The sequence below is a fragment of the Pholcus phalangioides genome, unplaced genomic scaffold, assembly GCF_987345545.1.
Source record: "Pholcus phalangioides strain wild (caught in Gottingen) unplaced genomic scaffold, Ppha-v1.0 ptg000007l_1, whole genome shotgun sequence".
Classification (NCBI taxonomy): Eukaryota; Metazoa; Arthropoda; class Arachnida; order Araneae; family Pholcidae; genus Pholcus; species Pholcus phalangioides.
The window spans coordinates 35,753,187-35,778,420 of NW_028301600.1; the positions used below are offsets into that span (position 1 = coordinate 35,753,187).

Sequence of the window (25,234 nt, forward strand, 5' to 3'; positions counted from 1 at the left end):
TTCAACTGCCATTGCGGGGAATCGAACCAACGTCCTCTCACTTGCCAGGTGATTGCACTTCAGCCCCGTTAAGTGTACAGTGTTAACCTTTTACCGGCCGAATTCAAATTCCAACTGATTTTCATTATTTTTTTTGTTAATTTCTCCTTCTGATTTTTTAGAGATATCAATCGAGAAATTGAAGAAAAAAAAAATTTCCCTATGCGTTTTCTTGAATGTTCCCAATTGGAAACATTGGCCGGATCTGACTAAACATATTTTTCGATGTGAAGCCATCTGTACAGGATGATACAAAATTTATCATTTAATAAATTTATTTAAAGAATTCATATAGAATTTTAAAAATGATGGAAATAAATTTCTCTCGAATATATTCAAAAGGCATGCATATCTGGATTATAATAAATAACTTATGAGCTGAAATGCTGGTCTAAAATTCACAAAAGAATACGTACATACGGGTTTAGGTTTATGTATGGATCCCATGGTAAGTTAAAAGATTATTTAAAAATATAAAGATAAAATATTATTTTACAACTCCGGTACCTAATGGCACAGTTTCCGATGACTGCTTACCAGCATATATTTCCATTTTATATGGGAAACCACTGTTTGAGCAAATCAAATTTTAAATCCAAAGCGAATCGGTTTTCCCCATATAAACATCTTACTTGAATGATGACCGTAATACGGTACCATTGATTCATCAATGCTTAGTTTATCATGGAACAACCCAAGCTGAATGTGTGTGAATTTTTCATTTAATTCATCATAGATAGCCAACTTATCACCGGGTTGTAAGAAAGAGTTATCTATCAAATGGAAGTTCTTTTTTATGTCTCTCAATTTATTTCTTCGCATAACACTGGGGACGATCGGTACTCCTGTCTCTTCTGAAAGTACCCCAGTAATCATTTTCACTTGGTATTCCATGATACCCACTTAGTAAAAGCAATCCAAAAAACTTTGTGATTTATTTCCACTCAATTTTCAAATTCGATCCATTTTGTGCAACATAAATATTTGTCATCTCAGCCAAGTAACTGAGGTACTCTTGGGAAAAAAATTTCAATCGAGTCGGCTTGTACTTAGCTCAGGAAACTTATGACTGATTGCTTCAGTAGGTTCGCTTCCTATATTTTGGTCGAATGCAGTACTTTTTTTCCACTTCGGTTGCATAAATTTTAGTCTTTTGACACTTGACACATGATGTTTTTTTATTTTTTGACTGGGTAATTATCGTTTGACATCGGTAATTAATAGAAAGCATGTTGATAGGATCTGCAAATTCGCCCACAAATGAACTACATGGTGATCTTAAAACACTTAGATATCCACAAACATTTGCAGGAACGACCGGGCCAAGCATGTTGTCATCGATATCTTCCTCATCTGTAACCATGGCCTCCACAAGGGGTGGGCTGATAAGGCTCCGGCCCTGGAGCTCGGGAGGATTTTAATCATTTTTTTGTTTTTTCACGCTATAAATTCATCTTAAAGGAGGCCCCCGTGAAGATCCCAGCTTAGGGACCCTGCTTCAGGATGTGGGTGGGGGAGCCATGTCTGTAATCCACTCATTTTCATCAGGCTGGCACATTTCGAATTCTTCAGAGAGATGTGATGTATCAGAATCTCTCAAACTCAGTCAAATAAGCTACTAGTATAACAGAAAAGATGGTAAAAAAATTTGTAGAAAGTTACAAGACCACATATCAGCTAAGAACCGAAAGACCAACATACCAACAAAATCACTCAAAAAATACAGAGAATGCGGGGGGGGCGGCAGGTCATTCACAGAAAAAGGGGGTGCTGCATGTAAACATTGTAATGTGAAATTTGATACTTTTCCTTCCTTTTGAGACATACCAGAGAGAGGGAAAAAGCAATAAATTCTTTTTTGGAATGCCACTCCTCTGCATTGCACTTATTAGAATAGTCAGTAGTGGCCAATGTTCCCAACTGGGAACAATCATAGGTTCCCTGGAATTCGAAATTTTTTTTCGGAATTTTTTTTTGTCTCATTGAGCATTTATCATTCTTGGCAATATTCTAGAATTTAAAAAAAAATTGAGATGCATGTATGTTTACAAAAATTATTTTAATAATTAAAACATAAACTTAGATATTTTACCTTGAAAATGGGCGATTTTAGAATAATGAATTGATATGATAAAAGCTGAACCAAATAATTTGTGTTTTCTAAATTAAGTTCAGAACCTTATATGTTCAGGGAAAAAAATCAGCTATTTTCGTAAAAGATAGTTTTTTTGAATTAATTAAAAAGTAATTGGCCGTTAATAGGTTAAGGTCTAAGGACAAATTGCGATATTCGTCGCCTTTGTAGTCTAGTTGTCTAGGGCGCTCATCCGGCAAGTGAGAGGACAAGGGTTCAATTTCCCGTAAGGGCAGTTGAATTTTCGTAAATACTCATGTCGCCGATGATTACTCCTTTGATGAACACCACGACGAACTGTGGAAAAACAAGATCGTGTATTTAAATTGAATAAAACCGCACAATCGTATCAAATACTGTAGAACAATCGTATAATTTAAATTTTACATAACATAAAAAAATGGATATTTACTCGTATGTACGATATAAGTGCTATGAACTCATCCTGAACGTAATAAATGAAAAATTCCAACTCCATAGCTGCCAACCTTGGAATATTACGGAGATTTTAGCGTGGATCCGAATACCTTACAAATAAACATACACACAAATGTAAAATTGGCTTTTGAAAAAAAATAAAAATTGGGGATTTTTGATGAATGAAAATAAAATTGCATGGACTTTTTTCTACTTTGAAAAAAAAAAAACCCGTGAAGGCGCGGCAGCCGTCATTAATTAGCGCAGTCACCAATTGTTACCGAACAAATCAAATTTAGGTCATATTCTCTGCTATCACTTATTCAAAATCAAACGAAGGAAAATCGTTACTGCACCACAAAAACGCGACAGACTTATTATTACCTAGATTGCAAACGAACTCTAAAATGAATCGGAAAAAGTATCCGATGATAGTGATTTACCAAAAATAAGGTTCATGTACTTGTGGCTATGCTAAGATTCAGTGGTTCCACCTGAAGCCGGTTTTAAAAATTTGAAGGGATAAATTCCAAAATGAATATTATGGCAAATTCAAACACGGTGATAGTAACATTAACCTTTTTTTTTTTTTTATCTTGCTCAATTCTAACAAATAAGATGTAAAATTCATTAGAATTCTTAATTAAGAAAATTATTAAATCAAGCAAAATTTTAATGAAAAAGCTACAGAAATGCACAACTTTGTAATTTTGAAGCCAGAATTACGTCAAGCAATGAAACAAAAATATGCAAAACAATGGAGAGACTACTAAAAGTAAAAGCAGATGTGTTAATGTGTTACGTAGCATTGGTTTTGCAGATGTCGTCAAAGACTTTGCGAAAGGGAAAAGAATAGGGGGGGGGGGGGCTTTCAAATAAATGAAATGTGCGCTTAGAAAAATATTCATACCGTATTCTGCCCAGATATTATCACCGTTTTTTGTTTCTTCAATTGTTTCGGTTAAATAGATTTATTGGGGGGATACCTCGCTCTCTTTGACCCTAGAGCCAAATACAAATTTCACATAAGTTTAACCACTTACGATTACGAAGACACACTCGTGATATACATTCATTCATTCACACCGAGAATAACTCTAGTCTATCGTCATGGGCAATTTACTACCGATTGGATTGTGCAGGAAGTATGTGTGTGTGCGTAGGTACATAATCTGAGTGAGCATTTAGTGTCATGTTTTTGAATTTTCCGTGCTGCCATCTATGAGTGACGTGTAATGATTGAATATTTGCACCGTTGTAGGGCTGTTGCTCCATGTTGAGAGACTCACGGGGAGATCGGATCGGCATTTGCGCCTCCGCTTTGGGAACCACATAAAACCAACTTGGGCCGACCACCACTGTGATGTCGATGGGGTTCGAACCCAAGACCTCGCGATGAGAGGCCGTCACTATGGCCACTCGACCACCACAGTGGCACTCATGATAAGTATTTCACATTTCATACCGCGCACCGCCCAGGCTCTATCGACAATTGTCAATTTTACCACGGATGAGGGGGCTGAGCGGTATCGGGTGCCTTAATATGTATATAAAAATTACAATGTATTACATGCACTACAATAAAACATACTAAAAACCAAAAAAGTTATAAATAGTAAAAATTCGCAGCAGCAATCGAAGAAAAAATAGGTTCGAGTCCGTGTGGCTCTAGTGAGCCGTTTGTTGTTTACCGTGGCCAGGCCTGGACCACGTCTACTCTTCTCGGCTAGCTCGTGATAGGCAACATTACGATACAGAAAGTCCCAAATCAGCTACATTGCGAAACATTTGCTAGATGCAGCATCGGGTACCGCATTGACAATAAACAGCTCTTTTCACCAGATATCACTAATGTACAAATTCCATAGACAACAGAATCTTCGGATACACCTAATTTTCACTTCATAACTCTTTCGACGGTGAAATTTAGTGTCATTGGACAGTCAGATGCAGAGAAATCCGGCCAATTCCTTGGAATTTTTTCGTAGATAGAACATAAATTCCACCAAATGAATGCAGATCGATAAAGAACTGTCTTTTTACTTTGGTGCGAGAGGAGAGGGTATAGAATACAACCCTTTTTCTTTTTTTTTTTTTTGCAACTCGGCTCCAGGGAGAGAAAAGAATTAAAGCTAAGAAATAAGTGGGGGGAAAAAAAAATCGAAATACTTCTAGAAGGTTCTTGGAAACGGGAAGGTGTAAAAAAAAAAAATGGCGGAAAAGAAAGTAGCGAACGGGAGAGAAGTACCTGTCGAAACGAAATTGCCCAGCAATGATAAAAAAAAAATAATAATAATACTGAAGGCGGTTGTTGCCGATGAAATTTTTCCAATACGGTGCATCGGCGCGAAAAATTGCTGATTGGAAATTGTTTTTCACTTGATTCTAATTCCGCTGAAATCCGGAGAAATTTTTATTGGCCTGTACTGAAATTCATACTTTCATATTATTCCTCACCCAAGAGACTAGGGAAGGGACATTTACTCAGACAGATAGAAAGAAAAAAAAAGTCCTAAAACAGGATTACCACGCCTACGAATTACATTTTCAAATTGTGAGGGATTTCCACCTGAGGGTTATAAAATTTCTTTAACGTAAAAATGTTAGGATTGAAAGCAAGAGAGAAAAAAAATTCACACACGAATTCCAATATTTTCTATTACTGCCGGAAATGTTTCTAAGACGTTATATATCTCCGGTACAGTTACTAGATTTCAGTTGAAGGAGAAGTATTGACTGTATATAGGTCTACATCCTTATTTGATGCTCTTTATAAAGTTGATCCAGTGATTGTTCTCGGAAACTCGACGTTATTTCAAGATTTTTAAATCGTACTCTAGGAAAAGAAGAAACTTTTGAAGAGACACTGTGGGAAACGTATAAAATTTAGCTGCTGCACAGATGTCATATTTTGACTCTTATACCCCATGCTGTACACTGTGTTTACACAGAAACATCGTATACATGTGTGGACAGGGTGTTTCAGAATTAACTCCCTAACTTTGAAATGATACGCATATTGGATGATTACAAATGCAGTACACGTCGCTTGAAAAGATCATATCGGGACTCTGGGTTTCTGATAGCAATAACAAAATGATATCTGCATCCGAAAAAAGTCCTGTTTGCAATATTTGCAATATGTTGACCATACATCCCGTTTGGTCGAAAGCATCATATTGTAAACGGGTGTCGGTGAGAGAAACGGACCACTCTGTTTCTTTTCCATATAATTCGTTGCAAAATAGTTAATCATTCCATTTTTTTGTTCTATTCTAAAATGGAATTTTTCCTCGTTTGAGCTAGAGTCCTGCATTTTTGTTATTCAGCTTATTCAGCCATTGTGAGGCGTTAGAATGGAACGATTTAATGTACTGTATATCACAAATTACGATATTTTTTTAAATGCACAATGTTTCATAGATCTCTTGAGAAAGTCTCTAGGAAAAAAGGAATTTGAATCTGATCACGATCTGAAAAAGGGTTTTTCCCTTCGCCACAGAAACTCCATTGCAAAAGAAGCCCCACACGCACATGGATCACAGCGAATACTAGGGATTGATTACGACATTAAGTACTAAATGTTTATCAACAGGAAAGGGGGGAGCGAGAACACCTAGCCTTCTACATAACTGTGCAGCCTGATGACGATAACTTACATGAAGAAAAATAAGTTTTGTTAAGCCTTAGCTTCAGAATGCGCAAAAAAAAAACTCGAAGGAAAAAAGATTATCTGAGAGAGAGAAGTCACGCTAACTACACAAACGAATTTTTTCCCATGTTATAATATTGGTTCGTCCCGTTCTTTGCAAAACTGATAACAATACCCAAATTATAACATTAACCGTCATTTTGTGGCTTTGGGTGTATATCCCCTTCAGTAGAAAAGGTTGTCAGGGTGAATTTCTAGGATAAGAAAAACATGAAACTGACAATTGAATCTTACTTCAATAAGGTGGAAGTGAGCATGAATTATACACAAGTTCACTAACTGAAGGGCGTACCTAGACAAAATACGTATTGAGCTACTGAGTGAGGCAAAAGGGGCAAAGAACATCTAAAGAGGGAAAGCAAGAAAATGAGTCAAATTTTATGATGCGTTGCTAGTTGGCAGTAAATAATGGTTGATTCATTCTTTTGATTAGATGTAAAATAGTAACAAGTGTTGAAAAAAAACCGATTCTGTAAGTAATACAAAAATACAATATATCATCGTTAAATTTGATTGTCAGTATCATGGCAATTAAAATTTTCAGTTACCAGTTTTTAATATTTAAATAAATTGTATACATAATTAAAATTGAATATGATTTAATGTTATCAATGATTTTATTTTCAATAATAAAACACCAATTTTATTCATAATTGCAATGAATTTTAAGGAAATTGATTAATTAGCCGAATATTCTCATTTTACTCCTCCCATTCCCTAATATCTACCACTTTGAATTAGTATCCCAGTCGGAATCAGTTTGAACATGAAAATATATATTTTCGAGAGTTTGGCAATTACCGTATATACTCGTTGTATAAGCAGAGTTTTTTTGTGGAAAAATTCGTTCCCCACGTGGGGGGTCGGCTTATTCTCGGGTCAGTTTTTGACGAGAAAATTTCGACCCCACAATCAGTAGTCATTTTTGTAGCAGTGTTCGAGAAACCGGCATTATTGGTATGGGATATGTTCAAAACCCCGATAATGTCAAAGACGAGGCAAAGAAATCGAAAACATTGGCTTTGATACCAGGTGGGCTAATGTCGATTGTTAAGCCTTATGTGAGCATCAACAAGTCTTTCAAAGACTGAGAAATTTGTGGATCGAATGGATGAGTTCCGATGATAAAGAAACTACAAAAAGTGGTGCCTTGAAGAAACCTGACATTGGCCTAGTAGTGTGCCAATGGGTACATGTGGCGTGGAATTCTGTTTCCACCGAAATTATCATCCGATCCTTCAAAAAGTGTTGCATCAGCAATGCGATGGGCGGAACTGAAGATGATATCCTCTTTGAAAGTGACAATGGCGATGACAGCCCAGATGAAGATGAAAACAAAGATGCCGCACCCCCTATGATGATCTGATGGATTACAATGAGCTTGGAGACTCAGAAGAAACGGATTATAAAGTTCGAATCGTTTTCTGTTGTAAATTTCCATAAACTATTAACTTTGCATGAAAATATAAGAATTTTTTTTTCTCTGAAATGCATGGATTTTTTGGGATCGGCTTATACACGGGTTTCCAATTTATTGCGATTTTGGTGCGGACCTAGGAAAAATATCTATAGAGGGATTATCGTTATATCGAGATGTAGTAGAGTAACATTCGAGTATAGACATTTCTGAGCAACACTGCTAAAAAAATATCGTTGTATCGAGGTTTCACTATATTTCTATTATTCTATATTTTCACCAATTCTGAAAATTTTGTCTTTGCATTTATTTCGAATTTCCGTGATTTTCATTTCATGAATTTTCGATTCCTCTCACAGAAGAAAAAAAAAATCGGGGCTAAGGGGCCAGCTATTATTTTCGCACAGGGAACCATGTATGGTAAAGGTGGCCCTGTATGGGATGCATCCTCATTCTTCTCGAGTACTTTACTTCAACGATTAATACAGTAATTTCTTCCTCATCAAGGTTATCCAAAACACGTCTCCCGTCTATGGGTGTTTGAAAAAAAAAACTATTTTTCAAACTATGTTTCGGCCTTGATGCATCTCTTAAAACATCAGACCAGTGTACACACCGTATAATGTCTGATATGATCCCGCGCCATCTGACGCGACGTAGTTACACGTCACGTCAGTGTAGCGTGTTTCCGCCTTTAGGCTTTTCACAATATCCAAATCTACATCAGCCAACGATCCATTGTGTGCGATGTACACGCATTGTCACAGAGTTGTCAATTTATATTGGTGAACACAATATACACTATCCTGCATAAAATAAATTTATCTTACAATACACAGTATCTTTAAAAGCAAGAGTTTATTTGATTATTCTCTCCAAATGAATTTTGGGACAAAACTAGTGAAATTTGAGTTTAACTAAAATGTTTTATTTTAAGATTTCTTGAAGATTTAGGAATCAACATTTTCATACGAGTAAAGATTTCGTTCAACTCATTTGCCTTCGTTTGTGGTATTAATTACGATTATTAAAGCCACAACAAAAACGTCTAGAAAATGACTAAATATAAATTTAGATAAAACCATCATTACCACATTTTCTCATCAGTTCTTACAAAATTCTTATTTCCTTACACCGCAAATCGCACCAATCCACTGCGAATGAGATCTTATTAAAAGTCATTAACGTTCGCATTTTAAATTAACGGAAACGACATTCAATAAAATCTTAATTAGCATCTCAAAAGATTTTAGTTCCTCTTATATGTAAAAGGCGTATATGTGTTTGAATGCACTACTTTTAAACACAATCTCTAACAAAAGCTAGAAAATTGCAAATAATTACACAGAACTAGATCTCAAAGCCTTAACGCAAAGGGGAAAAAAAGTTAGAAACTACGAAATTCATTCGAAGTTATAATTTCACGTTTGAAATTACGTACGAAACATCATAGAAACGTCACATCCAAGTCAGTTCGTTAATCCTTCAGATCTAGGAGCACTGAAAGCCTCCTAAAACTTGAGTGAGTTAAAAGTAAAGCTCTCGCTCTTCTGAATCTCAACCAGCTTTGGGAAGCTGCTAGTGAAAAGATAGGACGTAGGGGATCAATACAAGTTTTCGAGATAAATATTTAATTCATTCCCTTTGGAGAGACAAGGAAAGGAAAACTTAAAATCCGGCATAGGCCCGCTCAAAATTTTAGAGTTTTGAGTACTGTCATCAACTAGCGTTAGCGGTGCAATGACAAGCGGATCCGATGAAGACTTAGTCAAGAGAAGCGGCGTTGTGGGTACGTTACGCTAAGCTCCGAGATATAAATTAATTATGTCAAATCCCACTGAGCTTTCATTATGCATTCATACGGCCGCTGTGGCTGCTTTTCATGGCCGTACAAAGTTACTTTCGCTGTATAAATTTAACAAACTCCGTCGTTGGGGAAAAGAACATAAAATATAAAACGACACAAAAGAAAAATTTTTCACCAAAGGAAAGAAAAATATATAAAAAAAAATAAAAGGCCGCTCTCTCTCTCTCTCTCTCTCTGTGGAGCTAAAGCCTAATTAAGTTTAATAATAGCAAAGTAAGAACGTTGGATAGTCAAGAGTCAGTTTTGCTTCGTTGTAAATTAATTACTCACGGAACATAATTTTCTATTAAAGTTATAAGATTATGCGGACGGACGACAAGGGACGTTATTTTTTCTTCTTTGAATTTTAAAGAAAAAAAAAGAAATTTTCTTATTTCATTTTCAATGCTAAGACAAGCAGAAAAAAAAGAAATTGAATCTCATTTTTTTTTTCTCATCGTATACATCAAATATTCACTTTTAACCGAAGATAAAAAAAATTTAATTCTGTATTAGAATTGATTCGAATATAGCACGTCATTTATTTCCCAATATCAACATTATCTTTTAAGACAAATTTTCACAGAAAAATCGAACCGAGAATAATGTGTCTGCTGATCGCAAGCATCCACTTTGAAACATCGTAATTATGTTGCGTCATTATTGGCTGTCATCAAATTGGTTCATTTGGATTGGCCTCTTTGTTGTTTGTGTGGACGGAGGCCAAGTTTGATTTCTAAAAAATATGTACAGTAGATTCCGCTTATAACGTTTTTCGGAAAAACCATTATAAAATTACCATCATCATTAAAAACCATTATCATGTATATATATAATTGTTTTCAATTGCATTTTTAATTGGGTTGCTGTATTTTCGAAATATATGACATCCATATTTTTGTTATGGGCATCTTTTTCTCAGCCACCTGATTGGGCATTTTGCCTGTTGTGTACTTTTATTTGTATTTGTAAAACATTGTGAGCGGGGAAACGGTTTAAACTGTAAAATTTTAACGACCATTAGTAATAGTTGGGATCACGAAAATAAGTTGTAGTAGGTGGAAAAACGTTTTAAGTGGATACATTATAAGCGGGATTCACTGTACCCAGACTACGGAGAGGCCAATCCTGAGGCGATCAAAACAGTCAAATATGAAATAACATAGTATGCTATTGTGCCAGACATTTTATAGTAGGCATTTGTGATCAAAAGGCATTCTTGTTTTCACTTTAGACAGAACGTGTCAAATTCTTTCATTTTTCTGTGAATATGTGTAAAACTTCGTTTTATTTCATTTATTCAGCTCTATGTCAATAACTAAGTTACAGTGGAACTTCGGTTAATGAGCTTAATTCGTTCCACCAACGTGCTCGTTATTCGAATCAAATTTCCCCATAGGAAATAATGGAAACTCACATAATTCGTTACACGATTATTCATTCACATATAAATGACTAATAACACGGCTCCATTCAATAACACAACACAATAACAATATATGATACAATAAAATATATATATATATATATAAAATGCCATAAATAAATATGCAAAATACGATAATGTTTACCTGTTAATGTATAATTAACTTACTCTAAACGCGACGAAAGAGAGAAGGGCTATTGTTTTGGACGACTTAGTGATTAACTTTTATCTGCAAACTTATTCTGACTTTGAAAAAGAACGTATCTAATGGTACTTGCTTTTGCCTCCTTTTTAGGATTTGTCGGAAATGGAGAATTCGCATTTTTCTTTGACAGGTTTATTGCTCGCACACTGCTACAGCTTTATTTGATTGGTTCTTTACTACAGAATTTTTCACAGATTCCCACATTTTAAACATCTAATTTTATTTGAAGTGACGCACTTCTCTCTTCCTCAGTAAAGATATCCTCCATAAGATCTTGCCGTTGCATGCAATGGAGGTCCATCAGTTTGTCTACGGTCAACTTCTGGCCGAGCAGAATTTATAAAAAAAAACTTGAAACGCCTATACGCGTGGTAACAATGCGACATCTACTTTCGTATCGCAAACTGTCACGCTCGTACACGGAAGTTTAGTTTTCGAGTAAGGCACGGTGACCGGAGACTATAGGGAAGAATACTACCCACAATTACACAGTAGGCGTGGACGAAAGCGAAAAACACCGTCAGCTCCGTTGTGATAACGTGACAATAAATAAACAAAGCGCAAAATTTTTCCTCGTAATGCGAAGATTTATATATTCCATGAAATGAGAACTGCCCGTCTGGAACGTAGTGAATATAAAAATTTTCTTCACCTACTTAAAACCATTCCAACAGCACGAAATGCTATTAAATAGTAGAGACCTACACATTAAAAAAACACCGTGAAGACGTTGAAAAAAAGATCTATTTGCTAACTTGGATCGATAAAGGGTTCAACATTGACATTAAGTTTTCCATCAACTAACTTTTATGATGATGCCGAAACGGCAAACAAGCTAAATGTCAAGGCTCTGAAGTATCTAGAGATGACAGTTGTCGGACTCTTGATATGATTAAAACGCACGCATCCTCAATTAGGAAATATTCCAGGAAATAGGCCAATTAAGATTTCTTAGCGAAAAAGCCATTTTCGCTCACGGCACCACCTCTCACTCATCAAGAGGCTTTCACAAACTGGGCGTTAATTAGATGCTCATCCTAAAAGGTTTCTACTGAGAATACCTAAAGCCAGACAAAAGATGATTTCTGGCAAAAGCACCTTCTCTAAATGCACTCTGGTTAATGCCTAGTATATAACTAAGTTATTCGTTAAAAGCACTAACACACATTTTGCAGGTCATAACTTGCTTTCTGATCCTAAATTTTGATGGAATATAGCGCAATATATTTTTATATTGATTTACATACTTTATCAATCAATCCATTTTAGTTACGGCAGAAAAAAATATTAGAGCAATATATCACTTTTTTTCGCATATAATTTTCTAAAAACAGCATGTCGGAAGTTGCCACAAAAGCTTTCATTATAATAAAGTGTTTGTCACTGGCGACTTTCCTTCGAAAACATGACCCTGTTAAGTAGACTGAGATATAAAGCGAGTATATATCCTCTAATTGACAAAGAGACTGTCCCAAACCATTTGGTCGTAGTAATCAGGTTAGGGGAATGTCGTAGTAATCAGGTTACGGGCATGTCGAAGTGTACTTTGGGAGAGAAATATGTATAGGCTATATATAGCAGAGATTAACTTCAACTTTATTCCATGAAGTGCTCTGCGAATGTATATATTCATAATATAATTTTGACCTCGGGCAGCATATTTCTCCAAATACATGCATTAAAATCATAAGATTTATAATCCAAAGCTATTAGCTCTAGTCCAAATGATATGATCAAATTTCAATAAACTCTTGATACGATACTGCGCAAAACGACCTATTTCAGACAGACAGTTGCAAAAAAATGGGTAAAATTATGAAAATCAAGATACATATGTGAAAATCTCAGACAAATTTCACAAGTGCTTAAAACTAATATATTCAACCGTAAGGGAATTATTTACGAAAATATATCCGATAAATATTATCGAAATGCATGTCCAGTTTTGCAAGATTTTAAAAATATATCTCAGCATCCTTTGATATTTTATGAATTTTTTTCTTTTAAAGAAAATATCTTTACATGTTTTATAAAGCTTACTTCTCACTATCACAATACAAGCTTGAAGCAAATATTTAGATTTTGGAATTGTAAAAAAAAATCAGAATGACTTTTAAGAGTAACAAAAAAAACCCTTCGTGAGTCGATTTCAAAAAAAAAAAAATTAACATATATCACGCGAGGGGAATAAATTTTATGAAATTCTATATTAAAATCGGTAACGAATAAACAAAAATCTTCAAAATTTAACCTTCGACGCTTCATTTCAAATCTCAATAGCAATAATATAAACGAAAATAACTTACAAATCCTGAAGAAAATTCCACAAGTATCCTCAGAATAAGGAAAAAACACTGTAAACCAGCAGCAAGAGTACACAATTTGGTACAAACGCACACGATTTTCAAATGCCTAAAGCATGTGCGGCAGCACGAGGTGGACCGACCGCCAAATCGGCTTAAGAAACGGACATTCCTGAAATTCCACCGCTATGACCCTCTTTCCGTCCCCCATTTTTTAGGTAGGGGAAGAGAATATCGCCTTTTACAACGATTCCCCATTCACCAAGTCTGAATATTATCTGTAAAAGTTTAACACACAACACAAGGAGGGAAGATTTTTCACACAAGGGGATGGTTTTAAAATACAGAACAGTAGTGGAAACACACACTTAACTGAGAGAATAAACACGTATAGGGCTTTATTCTTCGTTATCGATTCGGGAAAACAATAACGCCGGATGTGCTGGGTTTAGTCAGAAGAACTGATGGTTAGCTGAGTCATTGCTTATCGGAAAATATCACAACAGCCCAGCATAGAGTCAGCATTTGTTACTGACCGGAATAAGAGAGCGTGATTGAAAATCGACCGTCCATATTTACTGATAATTTTTTTTTGTTCTGAGTAACGGATACGTATTTGAGGTTCGATGTATATAGCTAAAGCGCTTGAAGGCAATTCTTCAAGCGCTTTGTACATAGCCATCAATCCATATCATACCAGATCGGCTTTTACTCACGAGGATTCATTAAACTTGGATGACATTGATTACGAACACAATAAAAGTAGGCCTACTTGGATATAACGTCAGAACACAAGTCTTTCTGTCATTACGTGAAGAAAGTTTATGAATGAAAAATACATCACCAATAGGGTGATCATATTTCATCGAGACACATACGAGTATTTGTGAAACAAAATATTGTATATCGCTAATTGTCACCGAAATATAATTGCCAATTGTTGCCAAAATAATCGCCAATTGTTGCTAAAATAATTGCCAACTGTCACAGAGATAATTGTCAATTGTTCTTAAAAATATTAAATCACAGTCAAACTCGGTTGTAACGGCATTGAAAATTCCGCGAAATTTTGTCATTATAATCAAAGTTGATGTATTCAAGACCTTTCAAATATGAAATATACAATCAGATGCAATCAGAGATTATGCATGAAGTTATTTTATTTTTCTGCCCATACTTGATCAAGAAAAAATACGGGAACTTGGGATTATAAATACGGTATGTCACCAATTCTCACTGAAAATGTTGCCAACGGTCAGCAAGGGTTATAAATTACACTGGGCAAGAAATGAAGTGCTACAGCAAAGTCTGCAATGATTTAAAATGTATTTTATAGGAAAAAAATTAACATGTAAAATATGAGAGAATAATTTATTTTTGAAATTATATATATATATAGTAAAATAATTCATAAATCGAGCAAATTGTTGTCATCTCCGATTTTTGCGAGGTTTAAAAATAAGTAAGCTTCGTTGTAAAAACGGGACATTTCTTATACAAGAGTCGGGAGAGGGAATAATTACGGAATGTTCCGTATACTTGTTAAATGATCAATAACTATGAAAAATAAATAAAAATAACAACGAAAAATGTGTCGTTATGTGTGTCCGAGCTCTTTGCGTTTTAATTGATGTTATAAGCAAGATCAATCAAGATTTTTCTTTATAGGAATCAGACGTAGCCGTCAATTATTGACGTTATAATCGAGTTTAACTATGCATTATCCGTCAAACAATCGCCAATCAGCTGGAAATTAAATCCCGAACTCCATATAATTTTTCAATACATAGCATAGCTGATGGTCTATAATCAATCGATAATCAATTATTTTAATTAATTGACATCGAAAAAATTCAATTAATTTTTTGCTTATTATACATATCAAATTAACAACATTAAAAGAATGAGGTAAATAACCATGATACATATTTTAAAAATGGTACATTTTAACATAAAAGTTATAGAACAAAATATATCTGTGCATGCATATCGAGATATCTGAGATACACATGAAAAGTGTTAAAAAATTATTTTTGAATTACAACTTTTCTCGGCAGTATTAAATTCTAAATTATATTTTTACTATTGATTCTATAAAACGATATTAATAATCGGATTTTGATACAGATTTGTTTTTTTCCTTGAAATCGGACAATACATAACGAATTTAGAATCGGATTTTCCAATCCGTAAGAAAACTTATGTTAAATCCATTTTTTTTAAATAACTCAGTTTCGTAGGAAAATAATTGGGATTTTTCAGCTCGGATATAGATCCCTGTGGAATTTCTCTCTGTCTATAGCTTTTGATCATATATGTTTTGCTCGCAGATTACGACAACTAAAAATAATTTTTGTTTTCTTTTCATTGATCTCAATTAGAATCGAGAATTCTCGAAAGGAACAAAACGTTTTATTTTTTTAGATTATCATTGAATAGTTATTTGTATCTCAGAAATAGCCATCATTCGAAACAATTCGAAAAAGCATAGCGTCCAAATTTTTGTAACTTCTTGAACCATTAATCATGAACACAATAGATCAGTTCAGCGTTTCTCGACCTTTCTGAACCCGAGGACCAATAAAATGCCTGAAATGATTTGGCGGACGATTCGTGTCCCGTATTCCTGTAATTTTGGTCGTTCCGACTCTTTGTTACGCGTCTGTAATGTTTTCTAACACTGCTTATTGGTAATATTAAAATTGTGAATAAAAACATTTTCATAACTTTATTATAAATTATCTTATAATAATTATGGCTACAAATGTAAATATTCATCTCACATATTTGTCAGGTTCAACGTTATTTTCGCAATTTTAACAACAATGAAATAGTGATTTTGCCGACGTATGGCATCGTTTTTGATGATAACTGGCGATGTCCCGTGCTTTAACATATTTTATACTATAGTTCCCCGTATTTTTCTCAACAAAATAATGTCACCGGGTCACTTAGTTTTTTTCCTTACCAAATACATTTTGGTTTATTTGTGGTAGATCTTTATTTTACAGCCTTTAAAACAATAATAGAAGTAATTAGAAAACTTGTTGCTAATTGCATTTTTTGTCTGCAATTAGTCATATCCCGTATTTAGGATCGAAATTTCCCGCATTTTTCTCGATGAAGAACGACGAACTTAACTATATGAATGTCGGTACGCGTGTCCGTCGGTCTCTTTGTGGTATAGTGAAATCGACACGAAACTAGTTAATTTTCTGAGTGGACATTTATTCTGGATTAAATCATTTGGACATTTTTTTATATTACACACACACGTATATCATCCACTAAGAAAAACTGCGAAGATGCGGACCGAGCATTCCGCCCTTCTCTCTTTCTTGGAGTTCGCTCCTCGTCTCTTTCTCTTCACCGGCCAGAACTCCGACCGTCTCTTTTTCCCTTTCACCTCCTTCTCTCTCCTCTTTTCTTCATCCGGGGATGACCTTCAAGGGTCCCCCCTCGCTTTGGGTCACCCCTTGGTGAAGGCAAAATTTCTGCCAGTCCTGACAATGAAGGTACCTATAATTTTTATTTGAACCCCTATTGTGTGTTACTAATATCACTTACAACAATTGAATAATTTTTCATTCAAAGTTAGAATTAAATTATAAAATCAGCATGCCGGCCACCTATGTCATCGTCGCGGACCAAAGGTTGAGAAATGCTGGTCCAGATTAATAGTCATCTGCCCAATGCACAACTTTATAAGACAATACAAAATTTTTTGTGTGTATCCAGCATCGTCCGAGGAAAATGAATTGCTAAGAAAAAAATCCTTGAAAATCAGCATATACATAAATCCGATGTATTTGGAAATCTTCTTGAAATGTGTGTGTGTACAGAAAATAACAGGTTCTTACCTGTTCTGCTGGTAAGAAGATCGCATCGAATTCATGGACCCGAAAAAAACCTGTCCAACACGTGAAATTGCGCTTCGCTATGTGTAATCTGACATATCCGATTCTAAAAGCTTCCTATTTCGAATTTCGCGAGGCTTACGGGATTAACATGAGTCCAGGAAAACAACCAGCGGTAAAAATCCGGGGTCAAGTGGCCTGGATCACAGTCTGAGTGTAAGCTGCTTACCTGTATGGAAAAAAAAAAAATCCGGAAATCCTAAGGAATTTCCTCGTCCTAGCTGTTTCTAAAGGAAAATCTTGGAGTATTCGGGGGAAAATGCAACATTAAGCTATCCAATCATTCAGAGGATAAAATATATATGGAGTAAATTTCGGATAAACTAAGTAGACATGATTTTTTTTCACAATTAAATATAATTTCAGGATCTTTTGTATTAAATTGGAAATCTAGAGGGAAGTGGGTCTAATGGGACAAGGCCAAATTTCAGTTATATTTGTGTTATTTTTATTTACATATTTCTTGCAGATCTGAATGACAACAATCATGCTGCTGTCGCTAATCACAAGAAGTGAACCAACCGTGCTTATTAGAGAGAGAAAAAAAGGCAAAAATATCAGTTCAAAATAGCCTGATCAATACGTTTGAGGTTTTTTTTTTTTGTTTGTGTGAATGATTTTGAACAATTAAATTCCTTTACATTGGTGAAGATAACGCTAATTTTTGTATGCTTTAAATATATTGTACTTTCCATAAATTTGAGTTAAATGCTCTTGTGATGAAGATGTGCTGTTTAGATTTCAAAAATAAGAGCTTTCAGGCTGTGGCTGACTAATGGGACATATAGATTTAGAGAAGGCGTGTCTAGTTTATTCGGTATATCATTTTTCATATTTTCAATAAGTTGAGTTATATAATGGAAAAAGTATGACAACTAGGATGTGCTTGATTGTAAATTAATTGATTAAATGATGAAATGATTAATGATTTTTTAATTGAAATAACGGTTACATAAAAAATAATGTAGATGTATGTGTGCGTGAAACTCAAAATATTTTTGCCAATGTGTAATCAAACTGTAAGAAAATCAAAAATTGAAACACTACAAATAAGCGTAATTGTAAAATTATTCGAAAGAAATTTTTTTTCTAAACAAAAATGTCACATTCAGTATGGTTCAGTGATATTTATACTGTAATTTCACAGTTTATGTGGGTTTATTTTTTACTTGTCTCTCTACAGCAGTTTCCAAACATTTTTTGTCCCATCGCCCTCTTATTCATAAATTTTTTCTTCCATCGCCCCCCAACGCAATCTAATCCATAGGTCCGTATGTTACACCCGTAGCTTCTACCGCCCCCCTGGAACATTCCATCGGCTCCATGGGGCGTTAACGCCCACGTTGGGAATCACTGCTCTAGAGGGGCAAAAGTTGATGTATGAAATTCATCATCACTGCAAAAGCAACTAGAATTATTTGTTTTGAATATTTTCATCGTGTAACATATGTATATTCTGCAATAAAACAAAAAGGAAAAATGCAAATTTTCTTATTTCACTTTGAAAAAAATCAAAAACTGGAATTTGTCCCATTAAGCTCCCACTTCTCTTTATACTTTAACAAAATCAACTGCAGTAAAACCTATCAAGACCGACAATGCCTAAGACGGAAACCTGCCTTAAATGGAATCAAAATATAGTCAGCTCAGCGGTTAGTGCTTTTATTTGCACCTTTATAAAACGAAAATCTGTCAAGGGCCGGGATTGCACTATAAATGTTTCGTAAAACTGCTTTTATAAAACTTAAAAATACAACCAATAAACTGATCGGCTGCATTTGCTCGAATGTAATCGATCGGCTCATTGGTTGCATTTTTCAAGTTTTACAAAAACAATTTTACAAAACTTTCATAGTGTAATGCCGGCCTTGCATTACACTAATTGTTAATTTTCGATTTTTAGCATCAAATCTATGTTAATTTCTCATTCAATGATTTTTCTCAGTTTTTACGATACATTGCGGAAGAAAATCAAGAAAGCGGAAATCACTCAGGAAGTAATATAAATTAACTAATGAATATAGTTGTTTCGCTCTCTATCAAGGGCTTTCATCATAAGTTACCGGAATGAATAGATGGTCATGAACATAAAAGTTTACCTTCTCTCGTATTCACTTGCAAGAAATACTCAGGAATAGTTCACTCCTTTAGAGTTCTTCCGAATTAAGAATGCCGGAAGATACGAGAAAGTGCTAGGTCCATTAACCGAATTGACTGATGAAGCGTGAGAAGAATTTCGCTTCGGAAACAAAAGTAAATTTTGCATGCAAATTAAACGGAATTTATACCACATTGAAGGGTGAAGAAGATTAGGAACAAATGAATTGAGGAGCGACGGGATATTTTAATTGGCCTCTCCTTTTCTCTGCTGGTCGCCTTAAAGATCTTGGCATGCCTAAAATTAAGACAATACGTAACTTAGATCCCGGCAAAAGTTCGTAAGACTTAAAACCGGTATCACGTACCTGAAGATTGAGTATAAAGCAGTTTTCTTAATTTTAGGAAGCTTCACACGTAAAGACGAGCCTTGGTTAAACATTTGCTACGATCTTAATGAACTTAACACGCTGGGACGTTGCCGATTCTTTAATGAGATCGTCCGCTGTTTGTGACACCGACATTAAACCTTCACATGCTTTGAATAACTTGAAGCCTACGTGAAGGCCAGTTCCCACGCGAATAATAATTTCCGGCTACTTGTCTTCCACTTAAGTCGTAACGAAATAATCCAAACAACGAGTTTTCAGAGTCGCACTTTTATGTTTCTCATTAATTCTTCAAGCTAAGGCCCTGTCACTTGCTGTTTGAGATATAGAACACCCAAGAGACGAATTCTCATATCATCCACTATTTCCGATGAGTAGCGATAATGGGTAAGGGCATCGCATTTGCACGCACTTCTTACATTCATGGCCATGAAATTTGAAAGCAACACGAAGTATGAGTATTTAACGTAAATTAAAAGACCATCGGTAGTAATAGCGATTAATTGGTCATAACCAAGATGCCTTAATTGCCAAGTTGAATTAAGAGGAAAACGGTCGGCAAAAGATTCTCTCAACTTTCTTATATGGAAATCGCACCATTTTTACGCATCCGAAGACAAATCAATCGTATAAAATCTGTTTCGACATAGTGATCCGGGTGAATTTGTCACTTAGAAAAAAAGACTAGAAACATCTAAACTCACAACTGAGATAATAACAAAACAGAATATATTTGTCTTCGATATGATATCGTCCCCCTCATGGTAGAAGTATGAATGTGCAAGTTTTTATAATTTTTTTATCAGCTGGTGGGATACCTTATTTTGCGATCCAAGTTTTTCCTGAAACGCGAATGTGTATCCTCTTGAAACACACGTTACAAAACATTTTAGGAAAATAACTTCCATAAAGTAACATAGGTAGAGTAAACATTCACACTTACACACACACACACACACACACAAACGTCAGTTCCTACGATCTTTTTTTCCCCATGGAAATTGCACATTCATGCTTCCAACATGAGCTGATGATATATATGTAATGCATAATTAATCCTCAGATGATTAGTAATATATTTATGGAACTATCAACATAATGATAGGTGTTCATCGATTAAGACAAAACATTCACTTTTGTACCACTTAGTGAAGATACAAACACATCATATTGAGTGATCTCTTGATGTGAAATATCAAATAATAGTATAGTCATGATTATATATCATTGCATTCACATTGTCATACGAAATCAGGGCTCATTGCCATTAATCTTTATTGATTTCTTAACCGGGAAATGAAAATTATAGCTGTCTATAATTATTTAAAATCTATATTATTTTTAGATGTTTTTTTAATTACTAAGTTAATTTTTTATCTTCTGTTTTAAATAAGTAATGAATATCAGACCCATATAATTAAAGGGGTGAGTTGATGAAGCTAATTTATTTCAGTAAAAAGTCTATCGAGTTGGTGACAGGAACTCGATTAGCTAATCTTTCGGTATTTGTGTAAGCTGCATTTCACGATAAGGTATTTAGAAGAAATATCATGCTAGATTAACCACTTTTAAGCCTATAAGGTCAAAGTTAGAACCAAGAAGATTTTTAATCGCGCATTTTGACTTTCGAGTCAGGTAAACTTTACGAACATGTAATGACTTTGTTTTTCCATTACCTGGTTTTTGATAACAAACGATGCACTGAATATAATAAAAAAAAAATATATAGTAAAAGTATTTGCATCGTCTCTCAATCTCATATAAAGCTTATCATTTCAGCATCAAGCAGCACAAACTGTGAAATACCAAGGAAAGAGGTTTTCCGAAGCTTCGCAAAGTTATTTTATATTTTACATTTGCCTTTTTTCTAACAGAACTTCTTTAAGAAAGATTAAGCATCGAGTGGTTCTTCTCTATTATCGGAGTAGACTAACTATGCTTAATCTTTTCTAGAATTATATTTACTGGAAATTTACGGAAGTTGATAACAGTTATCTTTCCGAGTCTGAGTTAATTTTAGTAATCCCAAAATCAGCTTGTTCTGATTACAATTAAATTATATTGGGAAATTGGGAATCTTTCCTGAAATTTTGGCGGAATCCTTCGAAATAATTGTCTTACGTTTTTTAAGATACTGATAGGAAGGTTTTTCATTAACATGTACATATCTATACTGATGAGTAGAGCCCGGATTATATGCAAATGCATATGCGCATATGCATTTGCATATTTTGGCCTTTTTTAGCATTAATGCATATAAATGCATAAAATCAAAGAATTTTCAGTATAAGTGCATATTTTTGAAGGTTTATATATTTAAGCTCACTCAATTTTTTGAAATAAATATTGTTCATAAAATTTTCATAACATCGATTTTTTTCCCCGCGGGAGAAATTTAGTGAATTAATGCATATTTATAAAGAATTTTACGAATATTAACCGTTTTATTGTAAGGCTATTTCTAGAGCTATGTCAAAGTGTTAAATATTTTTTTAGAAATAGTGTCGAAATTCTTTTGTTACTGGTACTTCCGTTATTGAGCAGCTAGCTACAACAAACTGAAAAGTAAAAAGTGCCTGAATAAAAATTATGCAGAAGTTATTTGCATATGCGGTATATATTTTTTGTAAATAAATACATATGCACGAAGAAATAGAAAAGATGCATTTTAAAAACACATATGTTTTTTGCATGGTAATGTTTTTAATACATATTTTCTCATTTTTTTGAACATATTTCGAAATTTTTGACTTTTTCAAGATTTCTAGTGCATATTCTGGGGTGTTTAATGCATATTTTGGCATTTTAAGTGCACTATTTGTATTATAGCATTTTAAGTGCATATTTTTGCATTTTTTGTTGCATATTTGCATATCTTTAGAGCATATTTTACCACTGTTTTAGTGCATATAATCCGGGCTCTACTGATGAGACACATCGTAGAGCCCAAATCATTGAAGATCCCATATCATCAAGCCATCATCGTTGAGCTAACAACATCGATGTACCAACGTTGGCCCACACCATCAGCATCGTCGTCGAGGCACCAGAGGTCACAAACCAGGGCATCAGTAAGCAAAGCGGTGGACAAGATGGGCATTCTCATGGACGTTAAGCAAATACAGTGGACAGAAGGAGAATTGCAAGTGCGATTTTACGCCATCTTGCGCGCGCAGTTTGGCGACAATTCCGTGAATTGGCGACACGCGCAAGACGACAACTCGTTCGACAGTACTGGAAAAGCTGTCTTACAGATGTATCGGCAAACGTAATTTGTTTATTGATACTACCCTCATACTCGTATGGTGGGATTGGAAACGAACAATGGGAATGAATACAAGCACAAATGCGTTAAATTTTTGAAGAAAGTTCAGTGTAACTTTTTTCTGGATCGCAAGTAATACCTGTATGCAGAGAAATTCTACTCATTAGTGAGTTATATGTGAACATTGATTTATAAAACATGCAAAACCATACCACGTGTTTGTATTTAGGAATGTATTCGATGTCTGATTAGCCATCGATTTTTTAAATCATCGGTAAGTGAATGCAATGTTGCAATGGATCTATTTTTAAAATGTTTTAGGAGATTGATTGTTTTTTGATTGACAAAAATTCTGGTCTGTCTCCTTTGGTGCATTTTATCACGCATAAAAATGTCGAGCATAAAAAAGTTGCGACCTTAACATTCTTTGAACATGCTATAATATAATATCTAACGTTGACAAGTAGAAATTTAACTTTGAGACGAATTTCATTTCCCGTATCTGTGTGCGTTAAACAATCACAGACCAGCACATCCTAGAGACAGAAGGCCTCTGCAGTCTGCTTGTGACGTCAGTAAGAGTCAATTTTCTCTCAGAATATTCAGGGAAAAAAATTCCCTGTTCGTGCCAGTGATCGGGCTCAGAATTGGCGATTTCTATGCCCCTCATCCAATCACTATGCGGTATTTGTGAGCCAATCAGGAAGATTCTACGCCAAAATAAGAAGAAACGAAATAGGATGCTGTGTTTTAAAATGTGGCATACTTGCTAGGTAGTTTGAATGACGTTGAGGCAAACACTGCAGAGAGTGCTACACAGACTCGGCATGTCGACATAGACCAAAATTACTATCTAATTCGTCTTCACAAACACTTGAAACTATTCACACATTTTGGATCTTTTAGTTTTTTTTAATACATCTACAAGTTTATTTTCTAACTAAAGTCTTGAGTGGAAATCCGTTTCCTTGCGAATACAGTTTACACATCATAATTACTGTAAACTTTAAGCATTTTAAATCAATCCATTGAAAATGTTAGACAAATACATATTCATAACTCCTCACCGCAGTATCCTCACAATCGTTACAGTTGACGCCACACTGTCATACGTATTACGTTCCGCGTATCTTCGACCTGTAAAACAAGACAGAAAATGTGACAAAACTGATTAAATGGTTTCACAGAAACAAGAAAAGGAATGGACATGTTTCACGCAATCATGAAATTATAAAACAATTTTCATCGATCGAAATTGGGAACTCCATTAATCCTATTGTAACATCTCTGTCTTGGAGACGTTTTTCTTTCTTTTTCGACTCGAGATTGGACATGCATGTCGCAATTCCAATGTCAGTGTATATCATGCATATTTCACGAAAATTGTAATGTCATCATTAATGTTACATCTGTTTCTCATAATCCGCATGCAATAAAAAATAAAATATTATAAAATTTTAACGTTCTTTTATAGATAAAGTTTTCTTAAGATAAAAAACCAGAAACCAGTATTTAATCAAAACCTGTACAAAAATCTCAATTTAATCTCTATAATTACGGGTAGAGACCGTATTTTGAATATCCTGCAGCGTACGTTCCAAGCAATTACAAAATAAGTGAAATTGCTGTACTTTTTGAAACACCACTCAACGAATCAATTATATTAAATTAATTCTAGCGGCTTTAAAATTTTAAAATGAGGCTGTAAGCCGCGTTTATTCACTTACCAAAAGTCGGTATAAATTATTTTGATTCTGGTATGTACTTCAAAACAAGAAGAAAAAAAAGCATTAGTATGCACATGTAAATTATAACGTGGTATAAAACAAAGCGAAACAAACCGAGGAAATTATTAAGCAATACTTCAGCTGGCAATCTATTCTAAGCAGAGAAATGCAATTTCTCGTTTTGCATAATTCTGCTAATTTCGCATAATGCAAAGAATTTAATTTCTAATAAAAGCTCAATTTCTGTCATTGAAAAGTTCCATGTCAAATATTTACAAGGCGATTACTTAATTCTCCTTGCCGCGTTTTATTGGCGAACCGTTGATCGTAGAGGCATATT

At 34.6% G+C, this 25,234-nt stretch overlaps 1 protein-coding gene across 5 annotated transcripts in view; it reads right to left on the bottom strand.

The window, feature by feature from the left end:
• Window positions 1–25,234, bottom strand: part of LOC149085233 (leucine-rich repeat, immunoglobulin-like domain and transmembrane domain-containing protein 2) — a 180,498-nt gene that overhangs the window by 51,510 nt on the left and 103,754 nt on the right. For 2 of the 5 annotated variants that reach the window (XM_089233115.1, XM_089233116.1), the window contains one exon: window positions 24,235–24,304. The exons of 1 other annotated variant lie outside the window; for it this stretch is intronic. The gene's annotated coding sequence lies outside the window, so the exon portion shown is untranslated. Of the gene's footprint in view, window positions 1–13,502; window positions 14,006–14,271; window positions 14,373–24,234; window positions 24,305–25,234 lie in introns of those variants that run through there. 2 more of the 5 variants (XM_089233117.1, XM_089233119.1) reach the window with 2 other exon arrangements.